The sequence below is a fragment of the Pelodiscus sinensis genome, chromosome 5, assembly GCF_052426305.1.
Source record: "Pelodiscus sinensis isolate ZL-2025 chromosome 5, ASM5242630v1, whole genome shotgun sequence".
Taxonomy (NCBI): domain Eukaryota; kingdom Metazoa; phylum Chordata; order Testudines; family Trionychidae; genus Pelodiscus; species Pelodiscus sinensis.
Genome location: NC_143056.1, coordinates 17,056,077 through 17,074,241, shown reverse-complemented (window position 1 = coordinate 17,074,241; position 18,165 = coordinate 17,056,077).

Here is an 18,165-nt window from a genome sequence, read left to right as displayed (position 1 = left end):
ACGTGTAATTTTAACTGGGGAAATGAATCACCATTAAACATGCTGATTTCTAGTGAGGTCCCTCAGGGATTGGATTTTGGCCCTACACTATTTAGCATTTTTATGAACAACCTGGAAGAAAACAAACTCAGTCATCACTGGTATAGAATCACTCTATTTTGCACAGTTCCCATGCCCTTTTGCCAGTACAGTCGCAGTAACAAACAGAACAGAGACAAATTCTAGATAAAGCATCATCACACACAATGCGGAACGGTGGGTGAGCAACTTTATAATTATTGTAAATGAATCTGGCTCTAGCTGGCTTTGCACCTGGAAGGGAGCAGAAAGTCTGTCTAGCTCTGGAGTTTACCCACAGAAGCCAAGAGAAATTACAGCGTGTATTTTTTGCCATGCTTTAGCTTTTAATTCAGCCCTCCATCCGTCCTCAGCAAAGCACTTGGACGCATGCACAGCTTTTGAAAAGTGTTTAACTCCCATAAGCTTAGAGCCCAGCATGTGCCTATGTAAGTGCTTTGCTGACTAGGGACGGACATAAGCCCACAGGTAACTGCTTTGCTGAAAGCCATGAAACAATCCAATTGTCATCGTGGGCAGTGTCTTGCTCCAGTCCAAAATCCTCCCCCAAGGACATTCTAAATGGTGCAAATTTAATCAATCATGTCTGCTCTCGTCTCACCTTCCAAGTCTATGTCCTTTCTCCTGGGCACAGAGACATGCAAAAGACTCAGGATGTCACCATCTCACAGCATTCTTTCCTACGGGAGAGTCAAACATGTCCTGTCTGGCCTCCCCCTGGTATCACGGGTAGAATAGTTTCCTGGAATGCTAACAAGCATGTCCAGTATCAGTACAAGGCCCCTGAGCTGTTTCACTGCCCCCATGTTGTGTTTTCATCTCCTTTATCAAATGTTTCCATCTCTCACAGCAGCTGGGTACACTGTCAAGCCGTGTGTTCACACAAGCTCGTTGGTTCTTCTAAAATCTGTTGCTTGTTCTTTGCCCACTTCCTTTAGCTGATTTAATCTTCTAGAGAAGCAGGGCTTTGGAACAGGGTCCTGCTTACAAGCTCCCGGAACAGCCATGTACTTGTATGAGATCAAGTTTTTCCTCTTTCTCCTATTGAGACAGTTAGGTGCTTGTCTTGAGACGGTGGCTGGAATCAGAGGTGGAGTCTTCCCAATACCTTTTGGGAGAGGATTAATTCAATTCACCCCCATGGCACAGAGAGTCTCTCGTGGCTTTTTCACCGCCCCTTATGCTCAAGACCCTGCCCCTTCTGGAGCCTGGTCCCAAGGCTTACCTCTTGCCCTGTGTTGGGATGATGCAAAGCCAAACCACAAAGAATTCCAAGGTAGAAGAGCACACTTGCCGTCCATCTTCCCCTTCCCCCAATATATCTGCTTGACAATCCAGAAGGGAGGAGGAGATGATGAAACAAGCTCCTTCCCCCACATGTCCCAGGAAGCATTAGCCCATTAAAGAAAAAGCTAAACAAAGGTCTCTTGTTTCTGAGGGTACGTCTACACTACAATGTTAATTCGAACTAACTTAGTTCGAATTAGTTAATTTGAACTAAGCTAATTCGAACTAACGGATCCAGACTAAAAAACTAGTTCGAATTAGCGTTTTGCTAATTCAAACTAGCATGTCCACATTAAGTGGACCCTGAAGCGGGGTTAAGGATGACCGGAAGCAGTGCCGGCAGGGCATCAGATGAGGACTTAGAGCGTGGAGATGCTGTCTCAGGCTAGCCAAGGGCTGTGCTTAAAGGGTCCTGACCCCCACCCCGGACAGACAGTTCTCAGGGGTGCCCCGCTTGCAAAGCAGTCCTGGCTTGGATTGCCTGGAGTACCCACACTGGGCATATCACAGCACTCGGCCATCAGACCGGCTGCACTTGCCGCAGGCTGCCATCTGGGGAGAGGGGCCAATTGGGGGGCTGCAGGAGAGCTTCCACCCCCAGAAGCCTGCAGAGCCAGCCCAGTCCTCCCCATCGGGGGCACGTACCCCATTCCTCCCTCACCTCCTTCCACTTACCCTTCCCTAGCCCCTCTTCTTGATTTACAAAATAAAGGACAATTGTGTTCAAAAATGGAATCTGTCTTTATTGAACAAAACTGGGGGAGACTGGGAAAAGGAGGTGGGAGAGGGGAAGAGAGAGAGAGTGGGAGAGGGGAGGGCAACTAAAATGATCAGGGGTTTGGAACAGGTCCCATATGAAGAGAGGCTAAAGAGACTGGAACTTTTCAGCTTAGAAAAGAGGAGACGGAGGGGGGACAGGATAGAGGTCTCTAAAAGCAGGAGTTGGGTGGAGAGGGTGCATCCAGAAAAGTTCTTCATTAGTTCCCATAAAGAAGGACTAGAGGATACCAAAGGAAAGGAATGGGTAGCAGGCTTCAAACTAGTAACAGAAAGTTGTTCTTCACAAAGCAAAGAGTCAACCTGTGGAACTCCTTGCTGCAGGAGGCTGTGAAGGCTAGAACTAGAACAGAGTTTAAAGGGAAGTGAGATCAAGTCATGGAGGTTGGGTCCATGGAGTGCTATTATCCAGGGGGTAGGAGTGGTGTCCCTGCCCAAGGTTTGTGGAAGGCTGGAGAGGGATTGCACGAGAAAAATGGCTTGGTCACTGTCTTCGGTACATCCCCTCCAGGGTTCCTAGGGTTGGCCACTGTCGGCAGACAGGCTACTGGGCTAGATGGACCTTTGGTCTGACCCAGGACGGCCATTGTAAGCTCAGGGCTCAGGGTCGGGGGTCTCAGTGGACCCCCTTGATTTTCATGCACACCTGCTCCTGGGTGGCCAGGCTGGCAGCTCTCCTGCCCTAGTCGGCCACTTTCCTGTGCCTAGTGCGGAGATCGTGGACGAGGTCCATGATGTCCGCACTAGACCAGGCGGGTGCCCGCCTCTTGTGGTCCCGGGCAAGCTCCCGGGAGCTGCCAGCCTGGTCCCGGGAAGAGGGGGAGGGCTGGGGGGCATCGGGTGGGTGGCTCGATCCATGCCAGGTGCAGGGTCTGCTGGCTGGGTGCTGGCAGGCTTGCACCTGGCACTGGCACCGTAGCCACCCCGTGCCCCTTTAAGGGGTCCGGGGCTGGGAGGGGGGCATAGAGTTTCCCTGGTGTTGGCCAGAGTGGCCACCAGGGAAACCTGGGGAGGGCTAGCCTCCCACTAGTTCGAATTAAGGGGCTACACACCCCTTAATTCAAACTAGCTAGTTCAAACTAGGCTTAATCCTTGTAAAATGAGGTTTTCCTAGTTCGAACTAAGCGCTCCGTTAGTTCGAATTAAATTCGAACTAGCGGAGCACTAGTGTAGCGCCTATGAAAGTTAGTTCGAACTAACGTCCGTTAGTCCGAACTAACTTTGTAGTGTAGACATATCCTGACATATTAATTCACCTGATCTCAGGGCTTGCTAGCTCCTGTAACAGCATTTCCCAAGTCACTTTGAATTCTCATAGCTAATACCAATTTGGAAATATTCTTCTTACAAGGAAAAAGTCCCCATTTATTTGCAGGAATTCCTGCACATCCCAGACCGCTTCCTTAAGAATGACCTGGGAGCCCTCGGCAATTTTTTTTCAGGCTCTGAAATGTCCCTCTGGTCCCACCTGTCATCCTGAACATGCTGCTGTATGCAGAGTGCGCTAGCACTTTGCAGTGCAGAGCATGCCAGTAACACTCTGAGCTGCTCCTGGAGTTCACAGCCTCATTAGCGCCCCCCAGAGCCCTCCTTTCCCAAATTCTCTTGGAGTGAACTGACCCAGACTCAGAGAGACGGCAACCACCCTGGACCCTCAGTGCAGCAAGATGTCTGCATCTCAAGATCACTCTTGTATGTAATTCGTTTCTCTTTATTCACAAAACCTGCCAATGGGGCTAATTCAATTACCAGAATTAAACACGTGGGCTCCACCAGATACACTGCTGAACCTCACTGCATCAAAACCACAGCCCTCAAGAACAGAGCTAATAGTAAACTTAGCTGAAATCAGATCCCAACAGCTCACCTTCCCTGGGCAAAGCATTTCCGGAGGCAATTTGCCTGGACTTCAATACTAGGCAAGCTCTTTGAAAACTGCCCAGCTTCCAGCCTACTCAGGACCTGGGCATGCCCTGAACTTCACTCATGTCACTGGAACTGCTCACTGGGCATAATGCCAAGCAACATGTGCCCATTTTTGCAGGATTGGGGCCTTAGCTAGCCGTCCCCTGAATATATATCAATAGAGAAGCTAGTGGAGTGCTGCAGTCATTTACGTAAAACACTACACACAAAATCCATCTATACCTCTCTGAGTAACCAGATCAGCATTATCACAATGCAAATGGAGAAAAGCCAGAGCCCTCGTGCTATAAATGATGAGCAAAATGCTTTCAGATGAACTTACAAACCCACAACGCATTTTCTTTCAAGATCTGTATTGCAAAGCAGCACAACTGGAGCACAGTTCTTATCTTCCCCCAAAACGACAATCCTCCTTCTATTTTTAAATCCAGCTTCATCACAATAGCGCCAATATTTCTCTCTTAACTCCAAGGCATATTTACTTGGAGCAGGATATGCTGCCGGGTATCTCGGCTGCCACACTATTCGTGTTATTTTTCAGTTCCTCTCTCCCGGGTTGATCTTGGCAACAGATCATAAAGCGTGTGAAGCTCAACATAAACTGAAGCCATTGTTACTCAGTGTCGCAGTCCTCATTTCTGGAACAACACTTCCCCAAGCACTTTCAGCTGAATTGTTACTTTGTCCCCCAAAGTCTATTATTCTGTTTCTATTGAACTATTCCCTGGGCTTCCCTAGAGGCGCCAAAACAAAATGTTTCCTCTCTCTCTGCTTAATTTACACACAGTGCTTTACAAACAGTCTAGGTGACAGGGCAATAAGCCAGCCACATTACTGGGACCATTAGATGTCATATACTCCAAGGTGATCCAGAGGGGCAGTACAAAAACACGGAGCTATTTAAATGCAATTTCTAATTCTTCTGTCACCTGGAAAGGACACACAGGCAAACATGGAAGCATGTTTAGGGGCTACTTAGCCTTCTCTATTACCAGTGGAAGATAGATGATTTTGAATAGACAGTTACGTATAGTCTATTGGCATTTGTTTGTTTTTAAGATGGCACCAGAAATGGGGCTATTTATGCACATAAACAAGCAGACATCAGCTGTGACCAGCATCCTATGGGTGCAGCTCATATTGTAGGGTGGGTGACTTTATGCCATCCAGGGGCCAGTTTCTCCGAGCATTGTTTAGGGCAACTCTGAACTACCTGGCAGACTCTAGCCCCAAGAATTCACGCAACGGACTTCAGCAGGGCTTACTTGAGTGCAACAGTGTTCCAGCCACAATGCTACCCATCTGGGAACTCCCTATCTAAGTGGTGAGACAGGGGCTATGCTTTGTCTTTACCAAATCCAGTCTTGCTACCAGCTGGTTTGTGCTGGACCACAGCCCAGTAGATCGTTTTTAACTCCTTTGCTGTAGCATCTCTTCCCATGTGAAAGGGGCTTTACATTTATTTCTTGAGTGACAGCCCTTGGTGAATAGTGATAGAAATGTAGCTGTATTAGTCTGGTGTAGCTGAAGCAAAATACAGGACTATGTAGCACTTTAAAGACTAACAAGCATCTAATAAACCATCTTGTTAGTCTTTAAAGTGCTACATAGTCCTGTATTTTGCTTCAGCCCTTGGCGAGGCATTGTGTGCTTTAACTTTCTTTACTCCTCCTGAGCTCGCCCCATTGGACATAAAAGTCTCCAAGATGCACATGTAGAAAAATAATAAATGGAAGTCAAAGGGAGTTTTACCAACGTCCAGGAGAACAGGATCAACTGGCAACCCTCTTTATCAATGTGTATTGGCATCTCCGTCTGTCGCTGTTTTTCCAGGGCTATTCATGGGAGTGAGCTGTAGAAAACACCATTCCTTTCTTCACTCTCCACCACCTTGTTATCTACTGCTGAGTGTTACTCCGAACCACTGTCTCTCTAGAGAAAGGAAATGCGCTGCAGCTGGAAATAGTACAGAAGATACAACAATGCACCCAAAGTTACTGTTGAAAGCTCTTACAGAAGTAGATTAGGCTTCCCAATCACATCTCTAATAATTAGCAGTGTTAGGAAAGAAAAAAAAAAGAGTGAAGATGTTTCTCGTTGATTTTTCTCATTTTTCTCAGAGAACATTGGGGTTCAGAGGCAAATCTTCAACCTCCATTAAGATTTGAATAGCAGCAGAGAAAAATAGCAAACATACAAGCCCTTCACTTGGATTTCAGTCGGCGGCTTTAAGATTACTGTCCTATCTTGAAAAACCTGCTGTCAAAATTCAAAGTAATATGTGTGTCAAGGTTCTCAGTCAAAGGGCTGGATTTCAGACAGGGTAAAACAGGCTGGCATCCCGGACCGCACCAGAGCAACACTGATTTATCACTTAAGGATCTGGACCCTCCTATCTGGAATTCCAGCAGGTCAGTTTATTTTCCCAGGGGGAAGGTTTATCTTGTCACCCTGTAGTAGGCTGGCGTTTCACACCTTCAGTTTGGTACACTGATAGATAAGGGCTCTGGCGAAGTTTGAACATCTCTCTCAAGAGTCTTCAATACTTATGTAAAGGAAGAAAAGAATTAATTTTTGGTTTTGTTTTTATTCATTTAAATCATTGCCCAGCCAAAAGGGGGCTCCTCCAGGGGTGAGCAGGGCTGGCCGACAGGCCCCCTGTCTAGTGCTGTAGCCAAGTGCTGGGGAAGGGGTTTGGGAGAAGGGGAGCACTTACTTGGACAGGTGGCCATCAACATGGAGAACCCTGGCTCTACTGGCCATTCTTTTCCTGGTGAGGCCACCCTCCTTTGGTTACTCTGCAGTGTAGCCATCTCCCATGCTCAGTATCCCCAGTGGTCACTCTGTAGTATAACTATCCCTCCTACCATCCCCCTTCCTTTCTGTGTCATGGAAAACAACTCCATTCTAGGCACATCCCATTATCCTGGCACAGCCAAACCCTGACCTTGCTTTAAGTTAGGAAAAGAGGAAATGTCATACGAAATTTGGGGGTCCCAGCTCTTACCTTTTAGGAGGAGTTCTTGAACAAATGCGCTCACAGATGGAGGGACAGACTCACAGACAGATGCACACACTGTCTAAAACATATTTATCGATTAGTTATAATTGCGAGAAGCAGTGGAGAATGCCTTTGGGTTACTGTCTGTAGCAGGGCTTACTCAATCTGGCTTCACTGGCCTCAGATATGTTTTTTTCTCCCCAAGTGAATCAAACCCCACATTGCAGGTGTTTTCACTATACCTCACCTGTCCTGAGAATCTAGGTTAACAGATCATTCAAGCATAGCATATTTCCTGTCACATTCTACTCCATGGTGCTGTTAGCCAGAAAACTATTGGTCTTAAACTGAACTGGCTTTCAGGCCTGTCCCCAATCCCTCATCTGTCGTCGGGAGCTATTAGGCCGTCCCCAAAGACTAAGACAGACAGTTGAGATTAATAACCTTGTTTACTGTTAAACTAACAAGGTTAAGTATAACTATGAACAAAATGAAATAGGACCCCACTACAGAAAATAGAACAAAGGTAGCTGGATTGTGAATCCAAGTAAATGAAAGGTAAGAACCCAGGTAACCTGGAGGAGCGTTACAGGGACTGTACCGTGTCTCACAGCTTGGGACCCTCACGGCAGTGCCTGGATTCCAGACTCTATCTTAGATGTCTGGAACAGCTGGATCAGAACAGTTGTGTCAATCCTCCTTCTGCTAGGTCTGCTCGGCCTAGCAAACCCCTTCCCCTGCACCATTGTGGGTGTAAGTGAGTCCCGACCATAGAGAAGTGACAGGTAAATGTTAACTCCTTGTGTGCGAGTGTGTCACCTCCCACAACCCTAGACTACAATGCGTGGACCTGGCGTACCTGTCTGAATGACTCCTGTACTCTGCCACTCAGATGGGCAGTCTCGGGCAAAGCCAAAGGTAGGCCTTAAATAATGCGCTGTTGCAGGGCAGACTAGAATCACATATCTGCTGTCACTGGACAAACTTACGTCCCCTGACACCGGGTTTCCCACCAAAGCACAGAAAAGGGCAGGAAAAGGAGGGAGAAGAAGGGCAGCCAAAATGGAGTCCTAATTGTTGTTTGGATGCTCAAGATGGCACTTGTGCCCAAAATGGTGTCTCAGAGAATTAGACCCTCCAGGTGCAAGGTTCTTAGTCCTCTCCCAGATGAGGACCTAGTCACATGGTTTCCACCTGGCAAATCTGAATCCTAGTCACACGCTTCCTTCTATCACCCGACCGCTGCTCTGAGCGGTAAACTAGTTACAAAAAAGGCTGAATGCCAGTTCCCTTAAAAGCCAGCTTACCTGTCCCACTGGCTGTTACAGACTGGTAAGCTCAATTTCTGAGAAACTGGTTGAAACTAGAATAAAGAATAGACTAACCAGACACATAGAAGAACACGATTTGTTGGGGAAGATTCAACATGGCTTTTATAAATGGAAGTCACCAGTCTATTAGGCTTCTTAATGCTCATAAGCAGAGGAAGCAGCCCTGGAATACAAGGGAAGGTCCTCTCAGTGATCTAACTGGTTAGAAGTTAGAAAACAAAATGATAGGAGGAAATGGTCAATTTTACACAGTGGAGTGAGGTAAAGAGCATGGTCCCACAGTGATCTGCACTGGAACCTGTCCTGTTCATAAATAATCTGGAAAAAGGATAAATGATGAGGTGGCAAAATTTGCTGATGATACGAAATTATTCAAGATAATTAAGTCCAAAACAAGCTGTGAAGAGCTGTAAAGGAAACTCACAAAACTTGAGAGTGGGCAACAAAATTGCAGATGAAATTCAGTGTTGATAAATGAAAAGTAATGCACTTTGGAAAACATACAAAATGATGGGGTCTAAATTAGCTCTTACCACTCAAGAAAAGTCTCAACATCATCATGGCTAGTTCTCTGAAAATGTCCATTCAACATGCAGCAGAAGTTAATTTAAAAAAAAAAAAGCTAACTGTGTTAGGAACCATTAGGAAAGGAATAAGACAAAAAAATTCATAATACCACTAGGTAAATCCATGGTACACCACAACTTGAACACTGCACGCAGTTCTGACACCTCACCTCAAAGAAGATACCTTGGAATTTAAAAAGGTTTAGAGGTGGACAACCAAAATTACTCAGGGTATGGAACAGCTCCCATCTGAGAGGAGATTAAAAGGATTGCTCATCTTAGAAGAGACAATGAATGGGGGATATGATAGAGGTCTATAATACCATGAGGTGAGTGAAGAAAATTCATGAGGATTTATTATTTACCTCTGTACATAACACAAGAACTAGAGGTCACCTGATGACATTAATAGGCAGCAAGTTTAAAACAAACACTCGTTGTAATGGGACGTTGGGGAGGCCAAAAGCATAATTGGATTAAAAAAAGAAGTAAGTTCACGTAGAACAGGTCCATCAATGGCTATCAGCTAAAATGGTCAGGGACAGAACCCCACACTTTCAGGTGTTCCTAAGCCTCTGACTGCCAGAAGCTGGAAATGCGTGGATCACTCAATTCCCTGTGCTGTTTATTCTTTCTCAAGCACCTAGTACTGGCCACTGGCCATCTAGTCAGAAGGCAGGACAACTGAGATAGATGGACCATTGGTCTTACTCAGTTAATAGTAAGAATGACCATGGTGGGTATTACATGCAGTTGAAGAAAAAGTATTCAGAATTGAGAACAGTTTGATTCCTAGTCCATTTCATACATCTTAAGACACAGAAGAACAGGATATCCAAAGCTTCAATTCATACCATTTATAATCCAGAATATAAAAAGAATTAAGAACAGTCAAACCTAGTCAGAACTGTGTATCCTATGTCCAAACCAGATTCAAGCTCTATCTAAGCCAGATGCTTCTTAGAGAAATGCAAGAAATTCTGCAGAAACAGATATGAAATAGCCAGCCCAAGGGAAAACTTCCTTTCTATCCTACTTTAGATATAGATTGGCTTACACCCTGAAACAGGAGAGTTTTGTAACACTTCCAAAGCACATGGGCACATGGTGGGCTAGGGTACGTCTTTATTGCAACACTATTTCAAAATAACTAGCACTATTCCGAAAATAACTTAGTCCACGTCTACACAGCAAGCAGTTATTTTGAAATAGTGTCAAAATACTGTCAAGCTGAAGGACTTCTTACTCCAACTCCTGTAACCCTCATTGTAGGAGGAGTAAGGGAACCTGGAGGAAGAGTGCTCTATTTTGAAATTAGTGCTGTGTAGATGCTCCCTATTTTGAAATAACTTATTTCAAAATAAGCTACGCAATAGATGTAGCTCAATTTGTGTAGCTTATTTTGAGTTAAGCCCTGCATTGTAGAGGCACCCTTAGAATCCTTGTATCCTTGTTCCTATAAACAGCAGGTACCATTTTTAAATATTGTTCTTGATAAAGAGTTTGATTCCATTTAATTACAAATGTCTGTCAGCTACATGAATTTAAACATCTGAGGAGCCGTCTGGGGCAATTCAGTTTAAGAATTAGCCAGAAGAGAGCAAATCCAAAACTAAGCTGGACCAAAGTCAAAGCCTGGTCAGACAACACAGGGTGATTTCAACCATACTTTGCAGTCTTCATGCTGTATTGTCTCGATAGAGAAACTCATGATGCAAGCACAGTAAAGCAAGAGCACATCAGGAAATCTCTAAGTGGTGTAGATGTAATCAGGCTGCAAACCCAGTATACTACAAAACGGAAATAACCTTGAATGTCTGCTGGTATTTTGCACTGAAAAGAAACAACAGGATATGATAACATAGCAGAAGTATGGAGTGGGCTGCCAGCACTTACCTACATCCATAAATTACATACCATGATTCCACATACTGAAAAGGAGCAGGAAGAGAAAATAATCTTTTTATGGCATTCCCCAGTATGTGTTGCTTTTAAAGGTGATATTCCAGGACTGAGGTCTCAGTGTGGGCCAATCAGCATTGGTTTATGTCATGGAGGTCACAATCAACAGGATTACTCCAGGAATGGCTACATTGGTGGACCAGATCTTTTATTCCTTAGGCACCCAGAATTCCCATAGTTTTGCTGGTGGAAGGAACAAACCATTAAATGACATCACTCAGAGAGATTTGGCTAACTGCTTGACCTGAGATTCTATAAATCCCTGCACTTAGGCTCAACTCATTTTGCTAGCTACATCTTGTTTATTTGTAAGCAAGGTTAACAATTCTTGGTTCTAAGGAGCAATCCCAACTGACTAGCAATAAGCCTGAAGAAGAGCACTAGAAAATCAAAACTCTCCATGTTTTAGAAGAGTTTTCCCAGGAATCCAAGTTTACCAACATACATCCAATAGTAAAAGCTCACAAGAGACCACATAAAATAACCAATATTTTTCCAAGCCAAATACTTACATTTAGTATTGACATGGCATTTAGAATGGAAGGCACCCATGAATTTCATTTTAGTCAATGGAAGGGGTTCACAATCAGGCTGCTAATTTAGGTGCCTAAAGATAGTTGTAGGTGCCTAAATTTAGTCACCCAAGCTTGAAAATGTTGGTCATATACTGTGTCTGCTTCACCAACTGTTGTTTGTATCTGGCTGCTCCTCTCATGCTCAGATGTCCTTAGAAGGCATTGGATCTTGGAGCTCACTAACCTGGGCTGTCACTCATTAAAAGGCTTTTATCCATGGTGACAGGGTGCAAAGTAGATTCTCCTCCTCACTTTTTTAAACGATATCACCACACTTGAGATTACTTTCAGTACAGATAATCTTGGGAGGTTATGTCAGCAGGCTGTCAGAACACCTCCCTCAAATCAGCTGAGCTGGTGTCATCTTCTGCACTGAGGCTAGGAATGCCTAAATGGGGGTGGTTTGTCATTTTACAGCTGTTTAACGGGCCTCTTTCAAGGAAGAGGCTGGCTTCATATCTTCCTTCAGAAGCAAATTGGCAATCCAAGCAAGAGTAAAGAGGCAGACACATCAAAGTGTGTACATGAGGCAGCCTCCAGTCTATTCTGTCATTTCTCCCCCAGTATTTAGCTGTTCTTTAAGGAAGAAGAGCTCACTGATTTATTCTCAGCTTTTAATTTGCTCTCAGCTACTTAAGTGTTTAATTGCAGCACTGTCCATCTCCACCATATTTAGACTGTATAAAAAATAAAAATTAAAAGAAGTTACCCTGCAGATGGCAGATCGTGTGAGTTTGCCATTTCCAGCTCCTTTTTCACAATCTGTGGCTTGAATCCTACAGAGTATTTCTGACTTTGGTAATCAGCTTGCCTCTTTGGTCTGAGGTGTGCACCATTCAAGCATGTAATGCATTCCATCTAAAACACATGCCTGCTGGACCACCCAATATCCATCTGACCTGGGTTGAGTGCTCATAACTACACAAGCCTTATTACCTCCATCATACAGCAACAGAATAAAATCCAACTGTAGTAGTAGCTGCAGCTGATCAAGCTTTCCACTATGTGCAATATATTCATGTAATACAGTTTAATTTTTTCCACTTTCAAATTCCCTATATGAATTTTACAGACCATTCTCTTTCTGCCTACTGCTCATTCAGACAGCGGTCACCGACTCATTATTTCTTGTTTTTATTTTTAATTCAAACTCGATGAGTGGCCAGTTATAGGACACATACTACTTCCAATTCTTGATGGGACGACTGCAACATCATAGAAGGCTTCAACAACATAGTTACAGGGGCCTTCAGAAAACTTAAGACAGATGGTTCCTCAGATATTTTTCTGCAGCATTCACCAAACCCCATAGTCATTCACATTGAAATCAACTGTATTTATCCACGTCAAGGCATATCATGCCCCAGCGTGCTCTCCAGCTAAACTCTGGTATAAAAGCCCAAAGAGCAGCAGAGCTCCCTTGTTGGGTTTTGAAAAGCCATAAGAGAACACAGGTTATTTAGCATTGAGTCTCAAAGAACTTTTTGGCATCAATTTTTTATTACTAAGGAGCAGGTATGTTAATGGTTGAATTCAATCAGATCAGACCAGGAGAGCAGGGCACATCACTTGAACACTGGGAGATGTGCACAGATACTTTTCTGACAGATGTATGGATTTTGCTGTTCCTTGAGCCTATTGCTTTAAAATACACTGGCAAGTAAAACACAAACACTTGCAAGAATATTCAGTCAAATGGGGAGGTTCTGCTAAAAGTCGTATAAGGCAAATATGCCACTACTACTAACACTGTAGTGACCACATTCATATTAGAAAACATGATAGCATGACTGCTTGTTTTATAGTTGATTTACAAGGCAGGAAAAATGGAGACAGACTGATTAGGACTGCTTATGCAGTAGCTTAAAATAATATGAAGCCAAACTACTAAGCAGCATAGCAGCTGTACTTTTGAAGAAAACAGTTGAAAAAAAAAAATCAGCAGGATGTAGGAATTGGAAGTTCAGCATTTTCTATACATCTCTTAGGTGTTTATATGGCCACCCCACAATTTGATCATCATTTACCCTCACATAACACACCTGTGAAGTGGGACAGTGCTAGGATCCTCATCTTACAGATGCGTGTTTGAGAGACAGTGATACTGAACAGCTGGTCCAAAGTCACAGAGGAAGTTATGGTAGAATCAGGAATTAAACCCAGGTATCTCCAGTCTCAGACTATGGCCCTAATTACTGGGCTTCCTTCCTTCCAAAGTGAAATCCCATGAGGTTCTTTACATGCTAGTTAATTAAACAATAGATGACTGTTTAAACCCGATATTATCCTAGCATCGTGAGGAGTGGATAGGCTGACTTCTAGCAGTGTTTTACACAAAAAGAGTATCTGATTATAGAGTTAATCTGACCCTCAAATCACACTGCCACAACCTGGTTCACACCTACATTCCTGAGCATGTTGTTAAAGTAAAATAATGAGGCACTTGTCAAAATTGGCACTTCAAAAGAAAAGGTTGTCCAAAAAAGGCAGGTGAGGGGCCAGCATATGTTTGTGTTTGAGGTGGTGAATGGTTCCTGCACATTATCTTTCTCTTTGGATTGCAGTGAGCTAGAAGAATTTCAAAATGCCGACCCTACAGAACCTTTTAGCCAAAGGTTTTCTTGGTGTGTGATCCATATTTACACATGGAAATGGTTCCAACGGCAGTTCCAAAGTTGGTCACTTTTCTCTCTGAAACAGGGCTCAATCTGATTTTATTGGGACTGTGAGCAATGCAAGTTTTTTGGCTCTCTTTCTCTCCTGATTGGAAATAGGGTTCAAAACTTTCCCGTGTAGCGTGTGTTACTTAAGTTATGGAGAGCAATAAATCTGACATGAACTTGGAAATGCCCTCAGCCAGTCCCACAATCCAGAGACCTCCAAGGGATGGAAGTTGGGGCTGTTTTCCTTTTTCCACTGAGAATGGAGAAGCCAGACAAGAAGTACATACACCATGATCCCTGCATTTACCCTCCTACCCCCATGGCCAACCAGTGCTTCCCTTCACTTCTCCCTCATCTCCAGCCTGCGGTAACTTGGTGGTACCCCTTTTTAACCATCACCCCTGCCTCAGTCTGTATTTCTCCTGTTCTCTTACCTGCTTCTCAATACTGACTGCACCGCAACCTTTGTTTGTAAAACTGTCCAAAATGGAGGTCAGAGCCTGGACATGGTGATGGATTTCCCCCCTCACACAAGGCTTTGTTAGGAGCACAGGACTTGAGCAGAAATTTCCCCAAGGCAAACAATGACACACTGAGCCTCCAGCCAGTTGCTGTAGCCTGCAGGAGATCTTAGGTACTTGTCTGCTGAATTTCACTCCTGCAAGGTAGAGGAACAATGGGGTAAACCATGGCTGAGCTCATTCCCTCCCCTCCACTTATTCTGCCTTAACAAATGGCCAGTCATAATAGATGTACCTATCCAGGTAGGTACATAAATAAATGCAACCCGGAAGAGATCCCTACAATCTTGCAGAGTCTTGTATAACTGATAGAAACATTCAGCATCAGATGGAAATGGCAGCAATGCTTCATTAAAAGAGGAAGCCAGCCTTTCTTGGCTTCAAAATGCTACATGGCACCTGCTCACAAGAATTCCCAGCAAGGGCGACAGTCAAAACTCTCACTGAAAACCATTCTTGAGCCCCAACGTCTCAGAACCCCATAGGGCAAACTCAAGGTAGGTTCAGTATTTGCATGACTCTCACACAGCATCATCTCCACTTGAAAGAGACTGCTGAGACTTGAATGTCAGAGGGGCTGGAGTACCCATGGCTCCCATTCACTTTAAGAGGTGTATGTGCTCAGGACCTCTGCAGGAAGAGAGGGAATGACATTGCGTCAGTTGTACCCGGGACAGCATCCTTATGCCAATATTTTCTTCTTTTCGTTTACAGTATTTCAAATAGTCTAAAAATAGTCTGAACAAAGCAGGATAATCACAGACCCCAGTTAAAGTCAGTAAGGTGACTGTTTTATACAAGGACCTGAGCCCTAGCCCAGATCTGAACATTATTATGCTTCAGATCTGAATTAAGGATGTGATAGTGTACATATATAAAAAGGTTAAAAGGCTCATCAGTTAACTTTCATGGTTACACACAGCCCCTCCCCCCTGCACTGCTGCCTCTGTATCAGAGGCAGCAGTACGGGGGGAGGAGGGGCAGGTGGCTCCATGGGAGTGTTATGCACAGGGAGACAGTGCATGCAGGAAGCCAGCTTTTAAGCTGACTCCCAAGGAACTGCCACCCCCTTCCCCGTGTAAACTTGTAATTGCTGAACTTTTCAGCAGTTACACATTTACCTGAATACACACATTTTAACAACCCTAATCTTAATCTGAAAGTCTTTATAATTCAGTAGCACCTATATTGAGAATTTCAGCCTCTCCTTTATCAGCGGCTCCTGAGAATCTTCAAAACCTCTCTCAACCAACTCCGGATACCCCAAATCTGAAAAGCCAAGGTAGAGGCCCTCTTGAAGCCTTGAAAAGAATCATCTCATCACACGTCTTTTGGCCTCATGCCTGTATGATATTTTAAAATTGAGTAACTACTATTAGATCACCTTCCAGCAGCTATCACACCTGTTCACTGATACAAGTTTGTATCAGTGAACAGGCTTTCCTCCAGATCAATCATGTTTGACAGCTTCTGAACTTGATACAACAGATCAAAAACGGACATGAAAGAGGATTGATTATGGGAGCAGGTTTTGATCATCTCTCAGCTGCCTAACAATAGAGCCAACCATCATGGACTCCTTGCCAAGATACTAAGTGTAACAAAGAACCACCACAAAGCCAATACAGACCATACTGGAAGTAAAGAAGATTCTTTGTGAACTTTTGTAGCCAACTGATCAGAAGAATTCTATCCCAGGAGGAACAGTCTTAGCACCTACATTATTTAATATCTATAAAAGGAGCACCCAAGCTACCCACCACAAGGACCTTTACCTACACAGAAGACCCGTGGGTCACCACCCAACACAAGGGGTTGGGTAGACTACAGAGTACTCTGGTGAAAGTACTTAACATCCTAGACAAGTACTATGTTGGGTGAGTATGCAGTGGGTTGGCTGCAAAGACAGACGTCAGTGCATTCCATCTCAAAACCAAAAAGCCCAAATGCCAACTCATCATCAGTCTAGTTTGGGGGTGAAATTTACTCACTCCATAAATCTCATCTACCTCAACGTTAGACCAGACATACTTTTTAGTTCTCACACTAGAAAGAAAACAAAAGCTAAGATAAGCATGTGAGACAGTCTCAATAAACTGGTTGCATCTAAATGGATGGCAGACCCATTCACTCTGAACAGCAGCACTGGAATTTTGCTACCCCTCTGCGGACTATGCTTGTGCCGTGTGGGCAAAATCCCCTCACGCAAAGAAGCTGGACCTTGTATTTTACACTGTTTGCTGATATATTATAGGATACCTTAAGCCCAGCCACATCAATAATGCAGCTAGGCTTATGGTATATCCTTGCAGCATTTCTCCTCCTGATACGTGCTGGGAAGTTGTTAGATAGAGCTCATAAGACAATGTGCAGATCCAAGACTTTATCTAGGTGAGTCAATTGGAAGACACAACAAAGTTTTCTGGACCTGCTAGTCTCCTCTCATTGCCACCCAAACAGGTAAGGGTTTAGATACAGCAAATGCATGGAGAATGATCCTTTAGCCCACGTGCTTCAGCTCCCATCAGTTGATCTCATATATCCAGTGCAGATCAGCCCTGCACTATATCTGATTGCCTTAAAATTGACTGGCTGGCAATCACAAGGGCACAAATGTGGCAAGCAGCAGCAGGAGGACATGACAAGCAGCAGCAGAACCTAGAGGACTTGACCAACTTGGAACTCCGCTGTAGTAAGCGCTCTACAAACCTGGAGTGAGCAGTGGTCCTGGTCACAACCACTATATGACAATGATGGTAAAACATACCTGGTGGACAATGTAAACAAGCAGGCAGGGGAGTGAAGGGAAGTAGGAGAGGGTAACAGGAATAAATAGAACACTTCAGCACAGACCTAATGTGTGCACTATTTGGAGCCATTCAGTAATCACAACAGTCACTTTAACCGGATTCCAAATTTCTGAATTCGGTTAAACAAAAGAAGTTGATCTACAGACCCAAACATTTGGAGTTGGGCCCACCTCTCTCATATATAAACAAATATACACACCCACGCATCGGAGATTAGATCTGTGGAGCTTATGTTCATGCAATACACTAATTTAACAAGCGTCTTTTGAACGCCTCACCTGTTCTGTTCCCCCTACTGCCTTACCCCAGGATTCATTCCAACATTCCACCACCAACCAGAGTCAGACAGCTGCCTATTTTAAAGCCACGCACGCACACATTTCCTCCACATTATACCTGCCTGGGGCATGGTAGAGGCAAGATTGAGTTCTTTATGTTTTGTACCTGTGCTAACTCACAGCCCTGCATAGGCTGTGAAATGGAGATTATCAACTCCTACTAATATGGTATATAAAGAACATCTGATGGTATAGTGTGATTATGAAAGTAAATTTTACTGGCACTTGTAGGAGGGGATCTACATAATGTCCTTTTGGCTTCAGAATGTGTAAGTAATGTAACCATCCAAAATTCATGCTGACAAAGTTTTGCACACCAATACCTGTGTC